General features: G+C 45.4%; 1 protein-coding gene across 5 annotated transcripts in view; it reads right to left on the minus strand.

Annotated features, from left to right (window-relative positions):
• AP1B1 (adaptor related protein complex 1 subunit beta 1) overlaps positions 1 to 16,861 on the minus strand; it is an 80,168-nt gene that overhangs the window by 35,567 nt on the left and 27,740 nt on the right. For 3 of the 5 annotated variants that reach the window (XR_012125471.1, XM_073222578.1, XM_073222576.1), the window contains exon 1: positions 12,821 to 12,978. The exons of 1 other annotated variant lie outside the window; for it this stretch is intronic. The gene's annotated coding sequence lies outside the window, so the exon portion shown is untranslated. Of the gene's footprint in view, positions 1 to 12,760; positions 12,979 to 16,861 lie in introns of those variants that run through there. One more of the 5 variants, XM_017669082.3, reaches the window with a different exon arrangement.

Consider the following 16,861-nt stretch of genomic DNA (forward strand, 5'->3'; position numbering starts at 1 on the left):
CTAAGGGGGAAAAAAATCCTAAATAGTTTTCAAAAGTTTGAGTCTTCATGTATCTAAATGTAATTTTATGAACAAGAGATAAAGAATATCCTTCTGTGCTATAAGTCAATAAAATGAATTTAACTCTGTAAAAAAATACTTAAGAAAATGAGCACTGACTATATTTCAACTTTTCTCCAAAGTCTCCAAATTGTAATTTTTAAAGTAAAGAGCATTGAACTGAAGCTACTGTTTACTTCCTCTTTACAATTCCCCTCTTGAAAATGGGGACATCACCACCTGATGCTCCACTTATTTCACATATTCCTTCTGACAGGGATAATGTGAGAATGAAACCACACCGACAAGTATAAACAAATATCGTGAATATCATGGGCTTCCATTTATATCAGAGTCCAGAAGAAGCAAAACTAACCTACAGGGATAGGAGTCAGATCAGTGGATGCTTCTCGGTTGGGGCACAAAAAAACTCAAGGGGTCATGGAAATGATCTATGAGTATCTTGATGCAGACACTGGCCAAACTGTTCACTTGGTGATGCTACAAACATTAAACTTGGGAATGCTACAAACATTAAACTTTTCAAAGAACAAGATAAAATCTAATTCTGGAGAGGAAAAATAGAACACTGTATAAGCTAGAGGAAGTAAAGCCTTTCTGAGTATGACATAAAATCAAGAAGTCTTAAAAGATCTATGGGTTCCATTACATAAAAATCAAGTTTTCCTGCATGTCCAAAAGCATAATAATAATAAAAAGACATATGATAAACACACACACATAAAACTGTGTATCACATTGTAGACAAAACCCTATTTTCCTTACTACAAAAAAAAAATGACTACAAATAGGAGAATGACAAAAGATGTGGCCTGTTTACAGACAATGAAGAACAATGGTTTGGGCTTACTTTTAGTAAGAGAAATAGACATTGCAACTATAGTGAAATACCATCCATCAGCCACTGGACTGGTAAAGACCCCAGTGCATAACTCTCCCTGTTCACGCTGACGTGGGGGAATGCTCACCTCATCTGATGCTGCTGAGCCTCACCTGCTCTGACCTCTGCAGCGATCACATAGCTATCACCTGCACAAATACTTACCCCTTGACTCAGCAAGTCTGCTTCTAGGAATTTATTCATTATGTACAAAACTATGTAGATACAGTTATTCATGGTGCATCCTTTGTAACAGCAAAACATTGTAAGCACCTTAAATATCCTTCCATAGAGGAATGGTTTAACAAATTACATGGAGCACACGAACATATGGAACACCACGCAAGCATGAAAATGAGGGGGTTCTACATGTGCTTGTATGCAACACTCTCCAAGATATTAAGTGAAAAAAGCAAGACACAAAACTATACTGCCATTTCTATTAAAAAAGAAAAATACAAAAATTAATAAAACATAAATACCTATGTTTGCAAATGCATCAGCTTTTCTTGAAAGGGTCAACAAGAAATGTTAACAGTGGTTTCTTCTGGAAAGGAAGCTGATTTACTAAGAAATGGGGTGAAAGACTGCCCTTTCATCATTCACCTCTTTATATATCAGGAATTTTATATTCTGTGAATGTATCACCTCTCTTAAATATAATGCAATTTAGGAAACAATGGTACATCTGTCTGAAACACTGTTCCCACCCTGTGCTCATCCTACAGTCTCGGCTCCAACACCACTGCCCCTTCTCTGACCCAGAAGGCAGAGGCTCCCCAACATCTCACTCAATCATACTGTGGACTTCTCCATAGCCATCCTCACTATCTAATTTGGGATCTGTCCTATTTAATGCTGTCAGCTCAGTGACTGGCACTATGCTTGGCACATTCCAGGAGCTCACCAAATGTATGCTGACAAAATGAATGAAAAGACAGATTCCCAGAGAAGCTACAAAATTAAGGGCCTGTAACAGATCAAAACAAGAAGGCTCCCGGATGAGTGCCAGACAGCGACGACTCGGCAGACCAGGAACATAAGGTTCTGCAGTTAACCTTCAACAAACATGGCAAGGCTGATCCAGTGCCAAGATGGCTGCCAGGAAATCTAGGTCAGCTACCAACAGCTGTACGACCCTGGCAAAACCCTCCATCTCTGGGCCTTACTTTTTCCAACTGTCAAACAAGAGGATTCAAGCAGACCAATGGCTTTAAGCCTCCCTCACTTTTTTTTTTTTTTGAGAGGGCATCTCTCATTTTTATTGATCATATGGTTGTTAACAACAATAAAATTCTGTATAGGGGACTCAATGCACAATCATTAATCAACCGCAAGCCTAATTCTCATCAGTCTCCTATCTTCTGAAGCATAACGAACAAGTTCTTACATGGTGAACAAGGTCTTACATAGTGAATAAGTTCTTACATGGTGAACAGTACAAGGGCAGTCATCACAGAAACTTTTGGTTTTGATCACGCATCATGAACTATAAACAATCAGGTCAATTATGATTATTCGTTTGATTTTTATACTTGATGTATATGTGAATCCCACATTTCTCCCTTATTATTATTATTTTTATTTTTAATAAAATGCTGAAGTGGTAGGTAGATGCAAGATAAAGGTAGAAAACATAGTTTAGTGCTGTAAGAGGGCAAATGTAGATGATCAGGTGTGTGCCTATAAACTAAGTATTAATCCAAGCTAGACAAGGGCAACAAAACATCCACGGATGCAGAAGATTTCTCAGATTTCTCTCAAAACAGAAGCCTCCCTCACTTTTAAACTGTTTAAAACAAAACTGAAATGCCTCTGGCTGACATAAGGGTGGGGCGCCCAGAGCCTGGCTCATTCTACTGTGCCCAACTATCCTCCTCTCCAGGGGCCCTTCAAACAAGCCACAGTTTCAGGGGACAAAGCTTGAAAACCCGTCTATTAAATGACAGATAAAGCCCCTCCCACATCTTGCATTCTCTGGTTCTCTGCTAGATGAGAAACCCGTCGCCTCACCACAGAGTGCTCTCTTCCTGGGTATCAAACACGAGGACATGGGAGCGTGATCATTCTCAGAGCATGACAGAAGGCGTTTCCAAGGGAACAAAGAGAAACGAATTAAGAACACAGCCAGGGCCAGCAAACTTTATTAGGTCTTCAGTAGGAAGGAAAACAGTTAACAAGCCAAGCAATGCCCCAAACGGCCAGCCAATGGCCAGGGAAAGCACTTTTTCAGGCAGTGATTCATGGCAGAGCAGCTTATGCTCTGTGACTGGATGAGGTGTGAAGCTGGTGGTGCCAGCATGTCATCAGCACTCAGCGAATTAACAAGGGAGACAATCAGTGTTGTGTGATCAGCCAGAGGAGCTTGAAGGAAAGGAAAAGGGGAAGAGACATTTGGCTAGGGCTCAGTCAGCTGCCAAGACCCATCTCTGAGTTCAAGGATATTCAGGCACAGAAAACTGATCCCTGAGAGTCCGTGTTGGTGGCTCCCAACTCCAGGCCTGAAGCTGTCACTGCTAAACCGTCATCTGATGAACAGCTGTTCAGCAACCTGCTCCAAGGTACATGCTAGCTCAAGCGCAGTCAAGACTAAGCTAAGCTTGGAAGGGTGAATGAAAGGGGCTAGGGTGGTGCCACCGTTTCTTCTTCATTTGAACTGAAAAGTCAAACTCTGATTATCCCTCCTGTTTTGCTGTTTCAGTTCTGTCCTACAGGCAGAGACTGATTCATTTCACAAACGTTCCCCTACTCTGTGACATGCCCTGGATTGTCTCTTAGACAATCCATGCAGCTTAGAATTTAACAGAGACATTGATTCTACTCACCACCCAGTAATTCTACTGGCCACTCCTCACCTGATGGTCTCCTCTTAAAAAGAAGAGGAAAAGGTCTGAATAGGTAAGTACTAAAGTTCATTTCCAGGCAAGGAAGCAGGCAAGGCCAACTCAAAGATTAAAAGGTGAGTCAGCAGTAGAGAAACCAGATTTTAGGCTTTCGCTCTGAGACAACGTAATCATCAAACTCAGACAGGCTCTTTCAAGTCAGTTCAATAACTATGAGAAAATAAGCCGTGTTCTTCTTCAGGCTTGGCATGAATTCAGAACAAAGGTGGCCGGTGTAGCAGTAATGACAAACAGATGTGCACTATGGGCCAGACACTATGTAAAGAGCTTCAAGTTTAATCTTCAGAGTAATCTGGGAGAAGGTACTGATAATGTCAAGTTCAAAGAAGAGGACTGAAGCCCAGATCGGTCAAGGCACTTGTGGGAGTCACATGCTAGGAAATGGCAGCATCAGTACTCCCCACCCTTGCCCCATGATGAGGCCCCACAGGTCCCACTCTGTCCTCCTCTCTGAATGAAGCTGTGGTAGAAACACTAACACTCCAGGCTAAATCCCTGCAGAGTCCCTCAAATGTTGAATTACAGGTTATTTTAAGGCCAGCTCATCCAGCTTAGACAACATAATGTCAAGTTTGGTAATGTACCTAGTAAACGCCTGTCTGGATGAGCCTGCCATTATGGGCCTCCTTGGATTTGGATGAAAACTGATTAGTCAAAGTCAATCTCTTGAGACCCACTAGCAATTAAAGCCTCAAAATGCAAAGGAACTAAAGGCAGGCAAATGCCACATGCAAATGTGTGTTTTTTTGGTTTTTTTGCAAATGTTTTTGTATCAGTCTGAGTCTCTAAAACCTAATTCTAGAATCAGATGGCAGTTCTCAACCATCTATGAGCAGTAATGTGTGAAAAGACATGCCGTCAATAAAAGGAAGTTTCTCTGGATTTGAAAAAAAAAGTTACAGGGGCTTCTTTGAACAATATTTAAATTAAGCAAGATGAAGAGAGAGGCCAAAGGCTATAGAACAAGGCTTGAGATCTCAGTTTTTGTACCTATACAATGGGAACACTTTCTGAAGATCTGGCCAAGTTTCCCAGTCACCAATTCAGCACGTCTAACAGTGTGGAACACCGTCAGCTCTGAGGCTGGGACTGTGCTCCACACAGGAGCACATGCACAGCAGACGAAGGACAATCTTTTCCCCCGGGACTCTTGCAGATTCAGAGGCCGGGTAAAGGACTGCAGCTGAATACTCAGCAGAGGGATCATGCCTCCCAAATAACTGCCACCACTGCTCAGGAGGAGGGTTCTGAGACTGGCAGAGCATGAAGGGGGGCCCTCACATTTGAAGAGGGGCTTGCCTGGACATGAAAAGATGGGTCAGATTTGGAAAGGGAGGGGACAAGGGTGACATGGAGAAGACCCACAAGATGCCAGCATAACAGAGCAAATTGAGAATAAGCCACAAGCAACACTGGCTGGGGTACAGGTCTGTGCTGGGTGATTCACAGCCCCTTTCTCATTTAATTCCCAAGGTAACTCATTTTAAAGTGAGGAATCAGAGACACAGCGGAGTGACTTATCCAAGGCCAAGACAAGCATGTGAGTTCAGGAGTCTGAGACCCCCTGCTGGAGTGAAAGCAAGGACTTGGGAGGGAAAGGAGTAGATGAGGCTAGCCAAGGAAGGACAAGATTCACCGATGCTCTCGGATGCCACAGTGCGTCAGATGCTGCTGGCAGAAACTGCAGTGATCCTGTCAAATGATGAGCCTCATGCTGATGAACATTTGACACTGCTGATCACTCCTTTCCTTGAAACACTTCCTTTCCTTGGGTTCAAAGAGGCCATGCGCTCTGCCTTCCCTCCTTCCCCGACACCTGCTCCTGCCCAGTCTCCTTTATTGGTTCTCCCCCCTCTCCTTCTCCTTCGACACTGGAGGACCCCAGGGCTCAGGCCTGGTACCGTTTCTCTTCTCCATCTACACTATCTCGCCTCTTGGTGACCCCATCCGGTTCCAAGGCTCTAAGTATTATCTATGAACGCCTGGCTCACATATCCAAACTGCCTAATCAACATTTGAACTTGAAAGTCTATATGGCTAACAGGCAGCTCAAACTTAACATGATAAAAACTGACCTCCTGATTCCCCCCATCCACAACTGGCTCATCCTGCAGTCTTCATTATTTAGTTACTGCCAACACCATCTTTGACAGGTTCTCAAGCCAAAAACCTTAGTTACCCTTGACAACACACACACTCTCCATATCAGCTCTACCAGCAAATTCTATTTGGTCTACCTTCAAAATGAGTCCAGAATCCATGAAGTGGCTTCTCACCAGCTCCATCACTACCACCAAGCCCCAGGCCACCATCACCGCCCATTGGGATTGCTACCAAAGCTGCTTCCACACTGCTCCCGACAACCCACCTCAGCAACAGGCAGAACCATCCCATTACAGTCTAAATCAGACAGTGGCACCCCTCTCCCAAAACCCTCCAATGGTTCCATCTCACTCAGAGTAAAAGCCAAAGTCTCTGATATGGACTCGTGGCCTGTTAAGGCCTTGTATGAGATGCACACCCCTTTCTGTCTCACACATACACACCCTCTTCACCCTACTTGTTTGCACTCTTCTCCTACTCTTCTCCCCATCACTCTCTCCATTCCAGCCATATGGGCCTCTTTGTTGATTCCTGAATACAACAAGCATATTTCCACCTCAGGGCCTTTGCACGAGCTGTTCACTTTGCCAGGGAGGCTTTATCTCTAGGTGGTTCATGGTTCAGTCCCTCACCAATTTTAAGTCTTGACTCAAATATCACGTTTTCACTGAGGCCTTCTCTGACAACTTTATTTAAAATCATACACATCCCCAACAAATTCCCCTGCCTACCACTTTCCAAGCTTCTTTCCTCCTTTTTTTTTTCCCTCAAAGCACTTATCACCAACATGTTATCAAATGTATTTATATTGTCTTTTTCTCTCTCCATAATGTGAATTCCACAAAGACAAGGAATCTGACCATCTTGTTCACTAACATACTCCTAGCTCCTAGACTGGCACCTACCAAATAGTGGTGCTCAATAAATATTTGAGTGACTAGGAAATGGCACTCAAATATTTATTTTATTCCTCTTTGGGAAATCTTATGTTTTGAAAACCAACCTCAGCTAAAGAGAAGCTTCCCAATGTCCCGGTCATGAGGCTTGTCAGTATCAGAGATACATCTATTCTGGTTGTCGAGCTATTTTGACAAAATCAAAATTGAAAATGTCAGACCCATTTTACAGCCAATAAATGGAAGTAAATAAAATGATAAGAGAGAGGAAAAAGGGCAAAGGGTAGAAGATTAGGTAGCGACATCTCCAACGGGAGAAATGTTCAGACCACTTCCTTCAGTGAGGACAGATTACCAGCCCCTGCTCCCACTGGCACTCCCTCCCAGAGCTGAGGGATGCGGGATGCAGACACTAGGGGGGGCCTGGGGGGCTCTGACAGGCTATGATGCGAGCACAGCTAGATGTTCCCTCGGCCTATAACCCTCTTGGCCCACAGGCCTTCCTCAGTATTCCTCTGCCATGCTCTTCACTGCCTTTGCACTTGCTGCTCCTTCTGCCTGGACTGTCCTGTCCCAATTCTAGATTGGCTGCTCTAATTTATCCTTTATATCTCAGCTTAGATGACATCACGTGGAAGATACTGTCCTGTAAATACCCTACAAGTATTTGTCTGTCCTTACCCCAAGTATTCCTCTTCAAAGGTTTACTGAGCACCTCCCATATGCCATAAACAGGTCTACCCGCTAGTGATGCAGCAGTGAGTGAAACAAAAACCCTTCCTTTTAAGAGGTGGTACATATACACAATGGAATATTACTCAGCCATAAGAAGAAAACAAATCCTACCATTCGCAACAACATGGATGGAGCTAGAGGGTATTATGCTCAGTGAAATAAGCCAGGTGGAGAAAGACAAGTACCAAATGATTTCACTCATCTGTGGAGCATAAGAACAAAAGAAAACTGAAGGAACAAAACAGCAGCAGAATCACAGAACCCAAGAATGGACTAATAGTTACCAAAGGGAAAGGGACTGGGGAGGACGGGTGGGAAGGGAGGGATAAGGGGGGGAAAAAAGAAAGGGGGCATTACGATTAGCATGTATAGTGTGTGTGGGGCACGGGGAGGGCTGTGCAACACAGAGAAGACAAGTAGTGATTTTACAGCATCTTACTATGTTGATGGACAGTGACTGTGAACGGGGATGTGGAGGGGACTTGGTGAAGTGGGGAGCCTAGTAAATAAAATGTCCTTCATGTAATTGTAGATTAATGATACCAAAATAAAATTTAAAAATAAATAAATAAATAAATAAAAATAAAACTTCTAGCCAGAGCTGTTAGGCTATTTAATACTATAAGTGGTACACTTACATATGGTGAAAATGATAAATAGGATGTTATGTATGTTTTACCACACAGTAAAAATGAACTGGCCACAAAAAAAAAAAAAAATCCTTCCTTTTTTGGAGTACACATCCTAATTGCAGATGAGGACTTTAAGCAAGTAAGTAAGTAACGTATCTCTCAGATAGTGATAAATGCTATGAAGAAAACAAGAGCAGGGAAAGAGGACAGGGAGTTGTAATAGGCAATGGGAGGTTGAAGTTTAACCGGGGTAGCCACAGAGGTTCCTTGAGAAGGCGACAGGTGACCCTGTCTGGGGAACACACTTCCAGGAGTGTGCCTGGCTTGTTTGAAGAAAGGCAATACGGCTCAATCTGAGTGAGCAATGAGAGGGGCAGTAGGTCATGGGGGCAGAGGAGAAGGGGAGGGTCTTTCAGGTCAAGGTAGGGACTGCCTTTTACTCTGAGGAGCTGGGAGGCACCAGAGGATTCTGAGCAGGAACCCAGAGATCTGACTTACATTTAACGGGTGCTGGCTGCTGTGCCTCTGTTTCCCTCACGGCTTATCTGTTTTTTAACTTATTACATTTGTTTCCTACTTCTTTGTGTCCCTCTTCCATTAGAATGTAGTAAGCAATCCAGGGGCAGAAACCGGCTTGTTTGCCCATCATCACACCTTAGCCCAGTGCCAGGCACACAGCAGGGCTAAGTAAATAGTCAGTGAATGAATGCTGGACATATGAAGGCTCTGTCCGTAGTATCTCAACATCCAGCCACCCAACCAAATTCTAGTCCTCTAAAGAGCTCGGCTGTAACAAATGTCTTTAGTGCTGAAAATAAATTCTGAAGGGTTGGTTTTAAAGCTTTTGAGAGCTGACTTCCAAATCTACCTTTTTCCAGCTCAAGCCCACAAAGATGTTAATTTGAGGGATCAGTGACTAAGGTATGCACGCTGGCCGATGATGAACTCTGGCCATTCTCGAGTCAACCAACAACACTCTTATCTTAACTAGAAGAGGCCTACCACCTTCACTGAGACCCTCTAATAGAGGTCAAAGGTCAAGCCCAAAGTTAACCGCCCAAAAAGCCTGAGGCTTGGAAGTCTGGAACCACAGCCAAGCCCCTTCTCAGGTCCATTAAATAACAGGAGACAATCCAAGAACATGGGGTTGGTAAAGGGAAGGATGCCACAGGAAGTATGACAGGGGCTCTTCAGGGATCTACACAACTTAACAACACGGTATCATAACTGTAAAATGCAAATGACAATGTCTCATACCTCAGAGGTCTGTGAGGCGAAGACAGGTCAATACATACAAAGCCCTCAGAAGTACCCAGCCAACCAAGTACTTAGTAAATGTTAGCCACCCTTACTACTACACAGGGAGAGTGGATACCACCAGCACCTCCCTGCTGCTGCCCAACGCCCAGGTCACTGGAAGCCCTGAAGCACTCTGATGGCTGGCTAGGAGTGGTAGCAACAGTAGTTTGAGAGTACTTAATCCCACTACTGGTCAGATTTCTCCCTATATACCCGGAGTGACATGAGGATGGACAGGAGATCATCTGGCAAGTGTTTTGGTTTCCTAGGAGTCAAGGAATCCTAACAATTCAATGCAATATCCATTCATTCCTCAAATATTTACTGAGCACCTACCAAATGCCAGACATTTCACTAGGTGCTGGAGACACAGATAGTTAAGACAAGCCTTCTCCAAGGAATAAGAGTTGTTTACTTAGAAGGTAGCCAAGTAAATAGATAATGACAATCCTTTGTGATCAGTGGAGCCACAGGACATCGAGGCAGTACAGGCCTGAAAGGTGAGGGGGATGGCCAGATGGGAGGCACCAGGTAGTGCTCCAGCAAAGAAAGGGGGTGGTTGTGATAGGAAATGGGGTTTAGGCAGGAAGAACAGCACGAAGCAAAGACACAGGTAAAAAGCGGGGGCGGGGGGTGTGGGCTTGCAGAACTGGCAGGCAGCTGAGCTTGACTGCAGCTTGGGAGGAGATGGAAGCGAGGAGTAGGAAAGATGAGGCAGGAGGGCCAAGCAGGGGTCAGGGCCTAAAATGCCTGGCGGGCCACGCTAAGGAATGTGAGTTTTAGCCTGAAGGTTATGAGAGCCACTGATGGATATTCAAGCAGATTTTTTTTAAGGATTCCCCAACTGCTCATTTTCTCTCTGGAGTTATTTGTTCCTCTCTGTGTGAAGAGAAAAAGAGCACAAAAGCCATTTCTAGGCTATGATAATTTACCAGTGACCTATCTTAGACAAAAAGACCTATTCAGAAAAAAACAAAACATCTACAAGTAACAGAAATACACCTCAGCTTTCAGAAATACACCAAAGTGCAAAACCTATACCCAAGTCATGTTTGTCCACTGTCAGCACGTCAGGCTGGTACCAGGAGTGGGGGATCTCTGCGAAGTGAACAGTCTAGAAATGCAAGTTTCAGGGGATGACTAAAAAAATGATGAAAGTCCAAGCCCAAAGCCAACAGGACCAACAGACTGAACTCGTTCTAAAACACTTTTAGGAAGTGAAAGCAGAAGGGTGGGAGACATCCTAAATACATGAAAGTCTCTGTTTACAGAAGGAAGTAACATCCCACAAGGCAGGGCTGACAATATTCCTCAAACAGACCCCTCACAGGCATCAACTGCCTAGGGCCAAGGCGCCCATCACAGCAAAGCAGGCTCTGCACAAATTTCCTCATCTAACTCCCATACGCCCCAGGGGTGGTGTGGAGGGAAAGTGGAGGTCAGTGTCGTTTTAGAGTTAAGATAAAGGCGGCCTGGCCTGAGTTGTTCAGGTCCCACTACGAGGAAGCCTCTGAGATGGGGTGGGAACCCAAGTCTGACTGATGGAGAGTCAAGGAGGGCTTTTCCCTTTATCCCTCTGAGCCCTTCAAGCTGCTCAGGGTGAGCCTTTGCTCAGCCCACACTCAGCAGATAATCTCCACACAACCACTCAGGGATCTGATTCTTTGAGAAACACTGAAGCTGTTCTTCATGATAGTTTCTAAGAGACTGGAGGAGCCTGGTGGGCTCAACTCAGGGCAGGGCGCCAGATGCTCTGAGCTCTGCTCATGTTCCCACCATCTGCAACCGGCTGCTTCACCTCAAACCGTCCCTTGAAAGGATGGCTTAAGGTAACAATATTAAATTTCTGTGAATTCAGTGGAAGTAGGAGAATGGATCATAGAGTCAAAAAAAAAAAGGTACAACAGTAACATTTACATCACAGCTTTCTTTAGAAGCATGTGGAAACTTTCACAGGTTCATTAACTTATAACACCCACTAGTGAGTAGAAAGGCAGCAGGTCTTTCTCATGCTGCTGTCGGGGAAACTGAGGCAGAACTGGAGCAGGTGAACGTCTGCAGAGGAATAAGGCTCAGACTCAGCCAAGTTCTCCAGCTATCAAACTGCCTCACCATCTCCCAGGCAAGATGTGCTCTCCCCAGTCAAGAAGCCATGGGGCCTGCACTTTTCTCAGAGAGACGGCAGACTTTTTCCTTGAGAATGGTCTTCAAGAACCTAGGGCCAAAATATCCCCTAGGGTTCCCATTGACCCTCTCTTTACTCCAAAAGGAATGCAGTTCAACCACTTTCAAGAGAGGTTCTGAATATTCTTTATCAGCTTCATGGATAGCCCCGTTTTGTGTCTCACAGTTTCCAGCAGTTAGAAAAACTTCCACCCTTGCTCCGAAAGGTAATCACTCATAGCAATAGCCTGCAGGGTTGTTTCATCCTAAACAAAATGAATCGAATGTCCCTTATACAGATTAGATGTGAAGCAATAAGGCTGCATGTTTACCTAGACGCAAATTAATATAATGGCAGCTAAAGATAGTAAACAGCCCCTACACTTCAACCTTGCTCCAGCTTCTCTCGTCTCTGCACTTTGCAGGCGCCTAAAAGCCTGGGTAGGAGCCCTGGCTCTGCCTCTACCACCAGATTAACCTTACATGTGTGATCTAACTTCTCTGTGCCTCAGTTTCCTCGTGGATAAAACGAGGATAACAGTAGCTTCCTCAAAGGGCTGCTGTGAAGTTTAAAGGTGGCATTGTAAGTAAAGTGCTTGACATAGTGCCTTGGTACACAGCTGGAGCTTAATAACCAGTAGCTAGCATTTTCGTCAGTATTTTTAGCATAGTACTGGTGTCCCCAGTTAACCTGTCTGTGAGGGGCCAAGGGACAGACCAAGTCCAAACCTATCTTGGGACGGGCGGCGCAAGGCCGTTTCTTGATTTTTTTTTTTTCTTTTCGAACCCTGGCGAAGAGATAAGGCCCTGAACGATGGGGAGGACTCAGGATGTGAAGGGGGGAACCAGCACCGAAAAGGAGTTTCCCCTCGGGCCGGGGCGGGCTTCTCGCGGCCCTAGGCTAGGAGTCTATGCGGGAGGGCACTCCAGCAGGGCTGCGGACTCGGGGCGGCTGGGGGCAGGCCGGCGGCCAAGTGCTCGCGAATGAATGAACCCGCAGCCCTTCTGCCCACTCCGGGGCTGGGAGCCCCGTCTCGCCCCTCCGGCGCCTCGTCCTCTCCGTGACCTCTGACCCCGCAAACCCCTCACCTCGGACCACGGGCTTCCCGCCCCTCTTCTTCTGCCTCGCCGGACTCCCAGTTTCCTCACCCTCAAGTCGGAACGGCTCCAGGCGGCTCGGCTCGGCAGCAAGACGTCTGCGGCCTCGTCCTCCCGCTTCCCGATGTGTCCGTACCGCCGGCCGCTCGGAGCCCCACGACTGTCACCTGCCGGGCGGAAGCAAGCTGCCCGCGCGCGGGCACTTCCGGCGGACGCACGACCAAGGGGCGGGGTCAAGGGTGCAACCCGGGCGGGGGTGGCGCCCGAAAGGCGGGGCCGGGAAGGGGCGGGACGGGACCAACCAGGATTAACCCCTCCCCAGCCCCGGCTCCGCTTCTCAACTGTCACCCGTAGAGTGTTTAAAAAGATTAGCTAATCGCTAATTTAACGTGGTGGAGATGGAAAGGTCATAGAAACTTTGAGGTCCAAGGAGAACTTCATAATGTCCCATTCCCCCTTCTGCTGGGTCTGCCAGGTCATCAATTCCTATGGTCACCTCACCCCTGATACTGGTACGATTAACTTTCTCTTCTTTAAAGATAATTTCTGATCCTTCTCTTAAAAATATTATTTCCTCGCTACTCTTGAAAAAATGCTTTACTGGACAAATAATATTTGCATTGCAAAGAAATGGAAATATATAGTAAGCGGAAAGGTAAAAAATCACCTGCATCCACCACCCTGAGACAATGAATTTTAGTATTTGAATGAATATCCTCCCAGGCTTGATATATCATTTGATATTTTTAACTCAACATGATATTGGAAAAACTTTCATAAAGCAATAAATAGATAAAAAGGCATAATACATAAATACCACAAATCCATTTCTATATGGTGCTCTTCTCAAAAAACAATCCCCAATAGTCATACACTTAGGTTGTTACCAGTCTTTTAATGTTATAAAACTTAATAAATAAGCTTGCACAGCCAAGTTGGTATGTCCCGTCTAATGTAAGTATTGTTTTAATACTTAATGTGGTTTAATATGTTTAATCAGCCTCAAGTCTTTTTCATAAATTTTTTTATTTTGAAATAGTTATAGACTTACTGGAAATGGCAAAAATAGTACATGTTCTCATGTACCCTTCATACAGCTTTCCTCAATGGTGACATTTTATATATTGGTAGTATAATATCAAAAGCAGGAATTCGGCATTGGTACAATACCATTAACTAAATTTACAACCTCATTTCATTTTAAAATCCATTTCTGAAGTAGACAGGAAACAAATAGAATTTTATATGTACATACCATGTTCCACACGCTATGCATACCTGTCTAAAGGAACTAGCTTTCCCTGATGAGAAATGTTGTCAAATGCCATCAGCCTCACTAGAAAACAAAATTTCACTGGGAATTTAACGTGAAAAGAGAAGTATCCAACCAAACAACCAACAAACCTGAAGGTACCAAGCTGGAGAGCTTTTGTGAAAGTGGCAAGTTGGTGGTAGAAGCAGTCAGAGCTTTAAGCTTTCCAGGGAGACAGAAGTCACAGCGTCAGTCTGCTCAGGAAGGACATCCTGGGGAAGCTGGCATTTGTGCTAGGACTTGCACAATAAAAACAAAGTTGCATAGGCTGGGATAGAAAGAAAAGGCAACCCAGGGACAACAGTGCAGAGGCAGGAAGGCAAGAGAACCAGGCACCTGGGTCCTTCAGAAAGCATTTCCCAAGCTCCTGCTCTGAAACAGGCCCTGGGCTGGGTGTTGGACAGTCATGGGTGAAGCATAGGCTCTGCCCCGCTTCTTTGTCTGGAGACACAAAAGTGACTGGTGCTGTGAAAGGGGAGGCACTGGGGTCTATGGGAGTCCAGAGCAGCAACTGAAGCTCCCCTGGGCTGGGGGCACTGGGAGAGGCTCGGACAAGTGGGGGGCACTGAATCTGGAATGCAGAACAACAAGGAATATTTATGGAGCACCTATTGTATGCCAGGCGGTGTGCAGAGGCTCTCATTTGCTCCTCACATCAGCCCCATTTTATCTGGCAGGGAACTGTAACTCCAAGAGCTAAGTCAAACAAGGTGTGAATGGCAGAGCTGAGGGCTTGTTCCCAGAACCCTAGGGCACATGCCTGTATAAGTCCCACCCATTTACCTAAAATATATTTGTCACTCCTTCCTGAGCCAACCATATTGGGGACATAACAGTGAACAAGAGGTGGCACAACTTCTCCTTGGGGCCACTGTTAAATGTTGGAGACAAATGAAGGGACAATTATACTATAGCTGAAGGACTAGGAATGAACAGGATACTCAGCACCAAACTCACCCTGGGAAAACCAGGGAAGGCTTTCTGGAAGAGGTGACAACCAGCCTGAACTGTGAAAGATGATATTACTACTACTAATAGTTACCATGAAACAGCACTGCACTGGGCTCTTCTACACATTAACTTACTGAACTTTACCAACAATTTGAGGTTCACAGGCTGTCCCCAAGTAGAAATGAGAAAACAGGCCAGTGGACAGAGGCAATTTCTTCCCCACTTCCCTGTGAGACTAGGCCTCCTCTCCCACAGCTTGGACTGACAGGAGAGCTAAAAACAGTAATATTAATAAGAGGACGCACATCTCAATGCCAGAGGCTGGATACTTACAGCTTGCAGAGGTGGAAGCCGGAAATGTGGGAAGGTGGGGGCCTTTGGGGGGCTTCCCTTTCCACCTTCACCACCAAACCCAGGGGACCACACTGCCTGAGTCACACGCACCATCACTGACAGCTGTGGCAGAACAGTCATACCTGGGGTGTGTGCAGCCTGCCCTGGCTTTCTGAGACCCGGGGGCTCTGGAGGAGCCTGTTGCTCCAGGACAGGTAGAGCAGAGCCAGTGATGGCCAAGCCCACCTTGGCCTTTGGGAGAGAGAAATGACTTCTCCCAACAAATACACCATTACTAACAATAACATCACCTTCTCGGAAAGACCAAGTTTTTTTGTTTTATAATACAGAATATTGTTTTATTAATTATAACCAAAAATTAAGTTATCATGCTGTAGGGGACATTTTTTATCTTTCTTTACCTACACCCTCTCACTTTCACCCTGGGGTGTTTTGGTAAAAAAATTACATTTTCCTTTGGAGAAATAAACCCAGTAAAAAGTTATTTGGATGAAACAAAACCAAAGCCTTGCTCTATAATTGGACATACAACTCAAGACAGATAAAAATGTCTTCAACCCTGGGACTTCTTCTGAAACCATGGAAGAAGAAGTTTTAAACTTTTCTCCAAGCCCTGCTCATTTTCTACCTGCCTTATTAGACTGGCTGGTATTGAACTGGCCACCTCTTTGGGCCTCAGTTTCTCCTCCCTGAGAACTCTGCCCCCATTATGGACCAAACACCATGGTATGCCCTTGACATCCACCACCTCATGTAACTCCCACCATTCTCAAGAGATGGCCTTATGGTAACACCCCCTTTACAGATGGGCACAGAAAGGCCTTGACAAGCTGAGGACTCTTCCAATTTAACAAGGTGACGATAGGCTGAGCTGGGAGTCAAGGCCAGGGCTGATGACTGCAGGGCCCATGTCTCCCCCTCCTCCTCCCTGGTACCTGCCACATGAAGTTTCTCCCAGTCAGAGGAAGGTTGGGAGTTTTTGTGGTGCTGTGAAATGACCCAGAACCTACTGCTGGCACTGCTTGACCTTCAGCAAGTCCCATCCCCTTTCTGACACATAGAGTCAGACCATGTCCTCCTTGCCACCCTCCCTCCACACTGGTGCACAATAATCGTACGTTGAGCAAGTGAAGTATTCTTTCCATCTATGCCCACTAGAGGGCCCACAAATGACATTAGCTGCCACCCTTCCCTTTTGGTTTAATTGCACTGGCAGCCCTTTGGATGTTCCAAGATTCTTCTTCCTATGGGATCACCATTCCTCTACTTTGATTTCTGTTCACTTGCTGTTTTTGTTTTGAAACTACAAATTTCTGGAAGTTACCTCAGATCCTCTCTGGAAGGAGGCAGTGGGTGACGCTGTCCAGAGCCGCACTAAAGATGCCAGCCCCAAACCTGCTGAGGGTGGGCAGCTCCACATCCTACCCCCAGGGCCAGGCCTGGCACAGCCCCCAGGCATAGGAGCCTAGAGGCTG

This window comes from Manis javanica, chromosome 15, assembly GCF_040802235.1.
Source record: "Manis javanica isolate MJ-LG chromosome 15, MJ_LKY, whole genome shotgun sequence".
NCBI classification, from domain to species: Eukaryota; Metazoa; Chordata; class Mammalia; order Pholidota; family Manidae; genus Manis; species Manis javanica.